A 12,054-nucleotide genomic window follows, 5' to 3' on the forward strand; every position below is an offset into this window, starting at 1 on the left:
GCACAGGCTCCGGGGAGTTGCAGGTGGAGGCTGAGGGCAGCCTCACCCCTGCCCCTGACAGCTGCAGGGGAGAAAGGAAGTTCTGAATAAGGTGTCAAACCAATTTCACAGAAGCCTATAAAGCCCAGGTGATGTGAGCTGGCACCTGACAGTGTGAAACGGAGTATCAGCTGGTGCCAGGCAAAGTCTGAGATAAAGGTCACCTGGACACCGGGACCCAGGGTCTAAGCCGTCACCTGCTGTCTCTACCAAGCATGTGTCTTCTTTGAAACCCACCAGCCACTGACTGCACTCACTCACTCACTGTAGTCACTGAGCAGTTATTCGTCAGAGGCCCCTATTTTACGGCCGGCAGCAGGTAAACCATCAGTAGAAACAGCCTTCTTTAGGTTTCCCACTCACACCCCGGTCGGCATAGCAACAGCCTGAGTCATGTAAATGCCAAGAAGCAGTCTCGGGAAAGACATTCAAGTCCTCACAGCTGCCTCTGGGAAGGTGTTTCATACTTCAGTACCACCTTTTTGCAAGAAACATACACAGACTTCATAACTTCAAAAATACAAGGCAGGGACTAAGTCAGTGGAGCATTCAACTGTTCATCTCTGGGTCACGAGTTCGAGCCTCATGTTAGGGGTAGAATTTAAATATACATTTATAATAGCAAAGTTAAATAGTATAAACCTTACTTTCCTTTCCCGGCTAACTTGCACTAGAAGCCTCACCAGACACCCACACTGACCACTGTGCCCAATGTGCTGCAGAGCTCACTGCCCGCATCCCCCACAGAACCCCACGTGCTCTGTTTTTTGTTCCTGACTTTGTGTACCTGTCCTGGCTTGTCCAGGCCTTTAGAAAAGAGCAACTGTGCCTTGAGCCCCATGAGCCCCCAGTCACTGTGTCTAGTGGAGCCCTTCAATAATCTTATCAATTTCATTTCAGTGCCAGAATTTATCAAAACAGTGATTCTCACCAAAGCCATTTTATCAGTCTCTCCCAGGTAGAAAACAGTAAGGACTGTGAAAACATGAGGTTCTGGGGAATTACATTAAATTATACTCTTTTAGAAACGGCATTAGCAAAGAAAAGTAAGGCGTAAGATTTGAAGAAATATTCTTTTTAAAAGTCATCCTCATTTTTAACATCCATCCAGAGTGAGGAAGTATTGGCCTGGCTCTACCCCATGGTGGACGCACAGCCTTGGCAAAGCGTCTCTGGCTCAGTTGTCTCAGCTGAGAATGAGGGGCGGGGTGGGGGTGGGGGGCGGCGGGGAGTTCCCTGCACTCAGCAGGTGTGAAGATAAAGTGCCCATAGTGCCTGGCACAGGGTCCTGCTGTCACTGCTCCCAACATCGCCATGCCATGGGCACAGACCCACATAACCACAAATTCCGTACTCTCACGGTAGTTTTCCCGAACTTTTCTATCACATCAAAAGCAAAAATGCATTTAATCAGATGGAGTATCCAAGCATGGATAGAAAACCTTTTCCACATTAAGAACTGCTTCTTTTAGAATAGACCCTGAACAACAAGCAAGAGAACAAAAAGCCTCAGACCAGAGGCTGGGATGCCGTGCACTTCTAGGAGCTGTGCACTTCTGGGAGCAGGAAGCAGCCCTGAAACCAGCGCTCAGACACCCCTCATCTCAGCAACCTGCACTGAAGTCACAATATCTTGTCTCCTTCCCCCAAGATCCCAGATTAAAGCTGTGGTCCTGATTCCAAAGACAAAAGAGAAAGAGAGAGGAGGGGGAGAGGAAGGGAAGGTGGGGAGGAGGAGGGAGAGGGAATGAGAAGGGAACAGGAAGGCGGCACTGTGATGTCCCTCCCAAAGCATCTAGAGGTTTGGGGCTTTCAGGGTAGGAGGGCTTCTACCCATCATGTTCATCCCAGTGCTGTCTGGGTGCAGAAACCACAATCCAGGACGCTGGTGATCCCACTGAGAGGAAGAAGACAGTCTCCAGAGCCAAAGAGCACACGGGGGTCTGAGACCAAAGCCATTCACAACTGGTGTGTATTACTATGGCCTTACAGTCAACTGCCCAGGAGCAACTGAGAGCTGAAATCTGTTCTACTGTAGGCTTCACAGGCACTGCCTGCTGCAAACCTTCAGGGTAACTTCTCTCACCTCATTCTGTGTGACAGGGTAGCTGCAGGCTCAGTGCCCCTCCACATCCATGCTTCCTTCCCAGCGGGGGACACAGCGAGAAACCCACACAAACACAGGCAAGCTGGTGCCTGTCAGTGAGGCGGGCTCCGGGGACCAACACAAATCACCAGGTCATGACAACTGGTCCTCCCTAGTCCAGCTCCCCACAAGTTTGCTTGGTTAACTCTGTCCCTGAAGGTGACATCTACATTCATCAGGGGCTGAAAAGGCCACGGTCTGCCACACATCTTTTGTTTCTGCAAACAAAGTTCTTGTCTGAGGCAGGGGCCACTATCTTGAGGCAGTTCCTGCTGGCCCACCTATCCACAAAATCAGCTTCTCCGAGAGGTTGGTTAAGCATCCAACTCTCGGTTTCAGCTCAGGTCATGATCTCACGGTTCGTGAGTTTGAGCCCTGTATTGGGCTCTGTGTTGCCAGCGTAAAGCCTGCTTGGGATTCTCTCTCTCCCTCTCTCTCCTCCTCCCCTACTCACATGCTCTCTCAAAGTAAATAAGTAAACTTTAAAGACAAAAATCAGCATCTCGCACACAGAGAACTCCATACCTGTTCTGGAAGGGGGCTCATGAGCCAGGACCTGCCAACCATCAAGTCCTATGACATTTTTCAAAAATAAAGAAAAACTAAATTCTTATCTCGAGTAACTCCCTTGATTTCAAGTTCTTCATTGCATATACTTAAGAATAAGAATAAATTGTTCCAAATTCAAGATATCTACCAGAATTCTGTGTTTTATTTTTAAGGTGCAGGAGTTAATTGTTGGGAAATGTGTTGTGAACACCGTACATCTTGCTGTACTACTTTGATGGGCTTCAACTCTATGTGTTCTGAGTGCTTTTTTGACTGGTTCTTTGTTTTTTGTCCTCTACTTCCTGAGATGGAATAATATCTTCAAAACAAGCATTATTTTCTTGAATTGTTCTTTGGGATTAAGAAAGCATTTCTAAGCTTGTTTCCATAGATACAAAGCTAAAGGAAAGCTTTGGGAAAATATCTAATGAGGAGCCTTGAATGTCAAATACTGAGAGTGCAAATAGCCACTTTGTAAGGAGACAGATATGGGGAAGCAAACTCAGAGAACCCCATGGGGACAGTCAGGAACACGCCCCAGATCGAGCAGCATTGAAGGCCAGGATAAAGTGAACTACGTGAAAACTAGGATTCCTGAGAGGTGGCATACATGGGTGACACAGCCAAACTTTCCATTATATGTGAGATGCGTGGCTTGAAGAGGAAACAAGATTGTTGGCAGTGCTGGATTGACTCATCTGGTTTCCAGGCCATTCTTGATGCACAGACCACTAGGATAGTTGTATAATCTCAGGACCCTCCTTAGTAGACTTAAATCATTTTGTCATCATCACATGATAGATCATGGTATTTACCATATTTCAGGGTAGATATAAGTCAACTGGGGGTCCTGATAAAATATACATTTGATCCCCTAGACCTGCCATGGAGCCCAGAGTTATGCATTTCCAATAAGAAGTAAGGGTACAGCTTGTAGAAATAATTTTAATTTAAAAACTTACATCAAGGCAGCCAGCAGGAGGTGGAAAAAGCAGTAGGAAGAGGATTAATGATGGCCAACAACAGCTGCGGGAAATGGCAACAACCCCTCACTTTCCAGCATGGTCCCTGAGGGTCGGCCCAGCCTTGATGGAGAGGAGATGCCCAAGAAGCACCCATGCTGGGGCAGTGGCAGCGGCAGGGACTCAGTGAGGAGGAGGACACGGGGGAGCAGGGACACGGGTAGAAAGGGAAGACGGTGGCATCACTGCTCCAGCCGCCTAGTGCCACTGTCCACGCTGGTGGACTGGTTCCCGCACCTCCCGGTGGCAGAATCAAGGCCAGCCCCGGCTCCTGGCCCCACCTTGGATTCCGAGACAACACCCCCTGCCGCCCCCTCCCCGTCACAGGCACACACTCACTGAGCTCCTGGGCCAGGCCTGCCTGCCCTCTGGGCTACTTGAACAAACAAATCAAAGCACACCTGGTGGAGGGTCCAAAACATCACTACCAGTAGGGAGATAAAGCAACCAAAGTCCCAACAACAGAGAGCAAGTAACACGCGCCAAAAAACACCTCCTGAAGGCCCTGGACAGTGTATGACCTTCTTTAATATGGTAGTGTTCACAGGTACAGGGCACATAGCAAGGTTTTAAAACATGTAAGGGACAGAAAACTAGCCAAAATGACGAAACAGAAGAATTCTCCTCAAAAGAAATCCCAGGAAGAAATGACAGCTAAAGAACTGATCAAAACAGATATAAACAATATAACAAGAATTTAGAGTAATAGTCATAAGATTAATAGCTCGGCTTGAAAAAAGCATAGAAGACAGCAGAGAATCTATTGCTGCAGAGATCAAGGAACTAAAAATTAGTCATGATGAATTTAAAAATGCTGTAAATGAGGTGCAAAATAAACTAGAGGTGGTGACAGCCAGAATTGAAGAGGGAGAGAGGAGATAGGTGAGATAGAAGATAAAATTATGGGAAAAGATGAAGCTGAGAAAAAGAGAGATAAAAAAAATCCTAGACCACGAGGAGATAGAGAACTAAGTGATTCAATGAAACGGAATAATATCCATATCATAGAAATTCCAGAAGAAGAAGAGAGAGAGAAAGGGGCAGAAGGTGTACTTGAATAAATCATATCTGAGAACTTCCCCAATCTGGGGAAGGAAACCAACACTGAAATCCAGGAAGCACAGAGAACTCCCCTCAAACATAACAGGAATCGATCTTCTGCATGACATATTATAGTGAAACTGGCAAAATATAAAGATAAAGAGAGAATTCTGAAAGCAGGTAGGGACAAACGGGCCTTAACCTACAAGGGTAAACATATAAGGGTAGTAGCAGGCCTATCTCCTGAAACTTGGCAGGCCAGAAGGGAGTGGCAGGAAATATTCAATGTTATGAATAGGAAAAATATGCAGCCAAGAATCCTTTATCTAGCAAGCCTGTCATTCAGAATAGAAAGAGAGATAAAGGTTTTCCCAGACAAACAAAAACTGAAGGAGTTCATCACCACTAAACCAGCCCTACCAGCAATCCTAAGGGGCCTCTATGAGTGTTGCAAAGACCACAAAGGACCAGAGACATAGCTACAAGCATGAAACCTAAAATAACACAATGACTCTGAATCCATATATTTCAATAATAACACTGAATGTAAATGGACTAAATGCTCCAACCAAACGACATAGGGTATCAGAATGGAATAAACAAGACCTATCTATTTTCTGTCTACAAGACCCATTTTAGACCTGAGGACACTTTCAGATTGAAAGTGAGGGGATGGAGAACCATCTATCATGCTACTGGAAGTCAAAAGAAAGCTGTAGTAGCCATACTTGTACCAGACAAACTAGATTTTAAACTAAAGGCTGTAACAAGAGATAAAGAAGGGCATTATATCATAATTATGGGGTCTATTCATCAAGAAGAGCTAACAATTATAAATGTTTATGCACCAAATTTGAGAGCACCCAAAGGTATAAAACAATCATAAACATAAGCAATATTATTGGTAAGAATGTGGTAATTGCAGGGGACTTTAATATTCCACTTACAACAATGGACAGATCATCTAGGCAGAAAATCAGTAAAGAAACAATGTCCCTGAATGAAACACTGAACCAGATGGACGTGACATATATTCAGAGCTTTTTATCCTAAAGCAGCAGAATACACATTCTTCTTGAGTGCACGTGCAACATTCTCCAAGACAGACCACATACTGGGTCACAAAACATCCCTCAATAAATATAAAAGAAGTGAGATCATACCATGCACATTTTCAGATCACAATGCTGTGAAACTTAAAATCAACCACAGGGAAAAGTTTGGAAAACCTCCAAATGCATGGACATTAAAGAACATCCTACTAAAGAATGAATGGATCAACCAGACAATTAGAGAAGAAATTTAAAAATATATGAAAACAAACGAAAATGAAAACATGACAGTCCAAACCCTTTGGGATGCAGCAAAGGCAGTCCTAAAAGGAAAATACATTGCAATCCAGGCCTATCTCAAGAAACAAGAAGTATCCCAACTACAAATCTAACAGCACACTTAAAGGAACTAGAAGCAGAACAGCAAAGAAACACCAAGGCCAGAAGAAGAAGAGAAATAATAGGGATCAAAGCAGAAATAAACAGTATAGAATTCAAAACAAACAAACAAAACAAAACAGTAGAGCAGATCAATGAAACTAAGACCTGGTTTTTTGAAAAAATAAATAAAATTGATAAACCCCTAACCAGACTTCTCAAAAAGAAAAGAGACAGGACCCAAATAGATAAAATCACAAATGAAAATGGACTTATCACAACTAATCCCTCAGAAATACAAACAAGTATCAGAGAATACTATGGAAAATTATATGCCAACAAACTAGACAACCTGGAAGAAATGGACAAATTCCTAAACACCCACACACTACCAAAACTCAAACGGGAAGAAACAGAAAATTTCAACAGACCCACAACTAGTGAAGAAATTGTATCAGTTACAAAAATCTCCCAACAAATAAGAGTCCTGGGCCAGATGACTTCCCAGGGGAATTCGACTAGACATTTAAAGCAGAGTTAATACCTATCCTTCTCAAGCTGTTCCAAAAAGTAGAAAAGGAAGGAAAGCTTCTGGACTCATTCTATGAAGCCAGCATTACCCTGATCCACAAACCAGACAGAGACCCCACAAAAAAGGAGAATTACAGGCCAATATCCCTGATGAACATGGATGCAAAAATTCTCAACAAGATACCAGCATATCGAATTCAACAGCATATAAAAAGAATTATTCACCATGATCAAGTGGGATTCATTCCTGGGCTGCAGGTCTGGTTCAATATTCACAAATCAATCAACGTGATATACCACATTAATAAAAGAAAGGATAAGAACCATATGATCCTGTCAATAGATGCAGAAAAAGCATTTGACAAAATACAGCATCCTTTCTTAATAAAAACCCTCAAGAAAGTTGAGATAGAAGGAACATATCTAAACATCATAAAAGCCATATATGAAAAGACCACAGCTAATATCATCCTCAATGGGGAAAAACTAAGAGCTTTCCCCCTGAGATCAGGAACACGACAGGAATGTCCACTCTCACCACTGTTGTGTAACATAGTGTTGGAAGTCCTAGCATCAGCAATCAGACAACAAAATGAAATAAAAGGCATCAAAATTGGCAAAGAAGAAGTCAAACTTTGACTTTTCAGATGACATGGTACTCTACAGGGAAAACCCAAAAGACTCCACCAACAGGCTGCTAGAACTGATACATGAATTCAGCAAAGTCTCAGGGTACAAAATCAATGTACAGAAATTGGTTGCATTTCTATACACCAATGATGAAGCAACAGAAAGAGAAATTGATCCCAAGAAACTAATCCCATTTACAATTGCACCAAGAACCATAAAATGTCTAGGAATAGACCTAACCAAAGATGTAAAAGATCTGTATGCTGAAAACTATAGAAAACTTATGAAGTAAATGGAAAAAGATACAAAGAAATGGAAAAACATTCCATGCTCATGGATTGGAAAAATAAATATTGTTAAAATATCAACACTGCCCAAAGCAATCTACACAATCAAATTGCACTGGCATTCTTCTCAAAGCTAGAACAAACAATCCTAAAATTTGTATGGAACCACAGAAGACCCCAAATAGCCAAAGTAATATTGACAAAGAAAACCAAAGCAGGAGGCATCACAATCCCAGACTTTAGCCTCTACTACAAAGCTGTAATCATCAAGACAGTATGGTTTTGGCACAAAACAAGACACATAGGCCAATGGAATAGAATAGAGAACCCAGACTTGGACCCACAAATGTATCACCAACTAATCTTTGACAAAGCAGGAAAGAACATCCAATGGAAAAAAGACAGTCTCTTCAGCAAATGGTGCTAAGAGAACTGGACAGCAACATGCAGAAGAATGAAATTAGACCATTTTCTTATACCATACACAAAAATAAACTCAAAATGGATCAAAGACCTAAATGTGACACAGGAAGCCATCAAAACCCTGGAGGAGAAAGTAAGCAACAACCTCTTTGACCTCATCCGCAGCACTTTCTTGCTCAACACATCTCCAAAGGCAAGGGAAATAAAAGCAAAAATGAACTATTGGGACTTTATCAAGATAAAAAGCTTCTGCACTGCAAAGGAAACAATCAACAAAACTAAAAGGCAACCGACAGAATGGGAGAAGATATTTGCAGATGATGTATCAGATAAAGGGTTAGCATCCAAAATCTATAAAAAACTTACCAAAATCAACACACAAAAAGCAAATAATTCGGTGAATAAATGGGCAGAAGACATGAATAGACACTTTTCCAAAGAAGACAACCATATGACCAACCAACACATGAAAAAATGCTCAACATCACTCATCATCAAGGAAATACAAATCAAAACCACATTGAGATACCACCTCACTCCGGTCAGAGTGGCTAAAATGAACAACTCAAGAAACAACAGATGTTGGCAAGGATGTGGAGAAAAAGGATCTCTTTAGCACTGTTGGTGGGAATGCAAACTGGTGCAGCCGCTCTGGAAAACAGTGTGGAGGTTCCTCAAAAAATTAAAAATAGAACTATACTATGACCCAGCAGTAGCACTACTGGAAATTTATCCAAAGGATACAGGAGTGCTGATTCATAAGGGCACATGTACCCCTACGGTTATAGCAGCACTTTCAACAATAGCCAAATTATGGAAAGAGCCCAAATGTCCATCAACTGATGAATGGATAAAGAAGATGTGATTTATATATACAATGGAATACTACTTGGCAATGAAAAAGAATGAAATCATGCCATTTGTAGCAACGTGGATGGAACTGGAAGGTATTATGCTGAGTGAAATAAGTCAGTCAGAGAAGGACAGATATCATATGTTTTCACTCATATGTAGGTCTTAATAAACTTAACAGAAGACCATGGAGGAAGGGAAGGGGGAAAAATAGCTACAAACAGAGAGGGAGGGAGGCAAACCACAAAAGACTCTTAAATACAGAGAACAAACTGAGGGTTAATGAGGGGGGTGGGGGAGAGGGGAAAGTGGGTGATGGGCATTGAGGAGGGCACTTGTTGGGATGAGCACTGGGAGTTGTATGTAAGCCAATTTGACAATAAATTATATTCATAAAAAAATAAAATAAAAAACTGAGTGTCTTGTAGGCAGCATATAGATGAGTCTCGCTTTTATACCCATTCTGTCACCCTATGTCTTTTGATTGGAATATTTAGTCCATTTACATTCAAAATAATTACTGATAAGTATATACTTTTTGACATTTTGTTACTTGTTTTATGCTTGTTTTTGGAGTTCTTCTCTGTCCATTTCTGCTCTTGCTGTCTTCCTTCACAGTTTGCTCTCTTAAGTAATATACTTGGATTCCTTTCTCTTTACTTTTTACATTATCTGTTTATCAGTTTTTGATTTGTAGTTACCATTAGGTTTATATATAACATTTATGCATATACCAGCCTATATTAAGTTGATGGTTGCTTAAGTATGAGCTCATTCTTTGCTCCTCCACACACCACATTTTAGGTATATAGTCATACTTTACATCCTTTTATTTTGTGAGTGCCTTGACTAATTTTTATAAATAAACTTAATTTTACTGCTTTCACGCTTCCTACTTTTCTTATTCCACTTAAGGACTTCCCTTTCCAGAGTCCCCTTTAACATTTCCTGTAGGGCTGATTTAGTGGTTATGAACTCCTTTCACTTTTGTTTGTCTGAAAAAGTCTTTATATCTCCTTCTTTTCTGAATGACAGCCTTGCTAGATAAGAGTATTCTTGGTTGCAGGGTTTTTCCTTTCAGCACTTTAAATATATCATGCCACTACCTTCTGGCCTCCAAAATTTCTGCTGCAAAAATCAGCTGCTAGCCTTACGGGGTTTCCCTTGTATGTAACTGTTTTCTCCTGCTGCTTTTAAACTTCTCTTTTTATTACTATTTGCCATCTTAATTGGTATGGGCCCTGGTGTGGACCTCCTTGGGTTGATTTGGCAGGGGGGGGCGGGGGGGGGCTCTCTGTGCCTCCTGGACCTGAATGTCTATTTCCTTTCCCAGATTAGGGAAGTTTTCAGCTATTATTTCTTCAAATACACTTTCTGCCCCTTTTCTCTCACTTCTCCTTCTGGGACCCCCATAATGCAAATGTGATTTTGCTTAATGGTGTTGCTGAGTTCCCTTAATCTATTTTTTTAAGATTTTATTTTTAAGTAATCTCTACACCCAACATGGGGCTTGAACTCACAACCCTGAGATCAAGAGTTGAATACTCTACTAACTGAGCCAGCAAAGCCACCCCTATTTTCATCTTTTATTACTCATTTTTCTGTTTGGCTTGATTGCTTTCCATTACTTTGTCCTCCAGGTCACTGGTCGATGCTTCTGCTTCCTCTATCCTGCTATTTATCCTATCTAGTGTATTTTTAATTTTACTTATTGTGCTCTTCATCTCTGATTGGTTCTTTTTTTATATTTTGTCTTTGTGGAGGGTCTCACTGATGTCCTCCACTCTTTTCTCAAGTCCAGTGAGTACCTTTATGACCATTACTTTAAATTCTCTATCAGGCATATTATATATCTTTGTTTCATTTAGCTCTTTTGTTGTGATTTTGTCCTGTTCTTTCATTTGGGACATATTCCTCTGTCTCCTCATTTTGTCTAATTCCCTGTGTCTGCTTCTGTATGTTAGGAAAGTCAGCTATGTCTTCTTCTCTGGAAAGTAGTGGCCTAAAGAAAAAGACCAGTGGTGCCCTGTAGTGCAATGTCCCCTATTCACCAGAACCTAGCACTTCAGAAGTGTCTCCTATGTGTGTTTTGTGTGCCCTACTCTTGTGGTTGAGACATGTTTGCCTACAGTCCAGTCACCTAAAATGGTTCTTTTGCCTGTTGTGGACAGGGTTTGGTCCCTGGGCCAGTCTGGGTTCCCCATCAGCTTGAGTTGCATCAGACCAGGCATTTGCCAGAGATGTAGTAGCAACTAACTGAAGGATGCTTTCCCTTTGTTGTTCTCTGAGAAGTTTACTTGGTGAGCAGGGCCTGCAGTCAGACTAGCTATGTGCCCCCAGCCCACTGCTGGGGCTGTAGTTGAATTGGTGTGTCTTCAAGGGCAGGGACTCAGTTTCCTCTAGCTCTCCTGGCTCTCCCAGAGCTGAGCTGGCTGATTTTTAAATTCCAGGTGTTAAGCCCCATTGGTTGTTCAGCCTCCCTGGTTTCCAAAGCCAAATGTTATGGAGATTTGTTCTTCCCATGTGGGTCCCCCATGACTGGGATGCCTGGCATGCCTGGTGTCAAATCAGTTCCTCTCCCTTCCCACACCCATGGTGCCCCTCCCTCCCACAGTCAGTCCCACAGGTCCCTTTGGCTCCCAACCTCATCTCCATCCTTCCTACCCTCCTCAGTGTGGTCTCTTCTCAACATTTAGCTGTGGACAGTCTGTTCTGCCAGTCTTCACGTCATTTTCTGGGTTGTTTACACTGATGTGGGTATCATCTAGTTGTATCCGGGGCACAAGGTGAACCTAGGGTCCTCCAACTCTGTCATCTCCAGAAGTCCCACATAAGAATTTTATCAGAGGATGAGCTTGATTGGTTTTAGGAAAAGTCTGAAGTGAATCTGAACGTAATTTTTTTGTCCTGTTTAACTTGTTACATTTCAACATCAGTGTGTTTGTACATCCCACTATACGCTGTAGATAAAATGACAGAACCAAGAAAAAGGATTTAAAACTATATCGGAGTAAAACTCACCTCAGGAATTATCAACCTCCAACTGGCAATAATGTCCTATAGGACACATGCCCTGGTATGTTAATAAGTACCTTTCAGAAAAG

At 42.2% G+C, this 12,054-nt stretch overlaps 1 protein-coding gene across 7 annotated transcripts in view; it reads right to left on the bottom strand.

The window, feature by feature from the left end:
* PTPRN2 (protein tyrosine phosphatase receptor type N2) overlaps window positions 1-12,054 on the bottom strand; it is an 803,411-nt gene that overhangs the window by 722,284 nt on the left and 69,073 nt on the right. The window lies entirely within an intron of this gene.

Source organism: Panthera uncia, chromosome A2, assembly GCF_023721935.1.
Source record: "Panthera uncia isolate 11264 chromosome A2, Puncia_PCG_1.0, whole genome shotgun sequence".
NCBI classification, from domain to species: domain Eukaryota; kingdom Metazoa; phylum Chordata; class Mammalia; order Carnivora; family Felidae; genus Panthera; species Panthera uncia.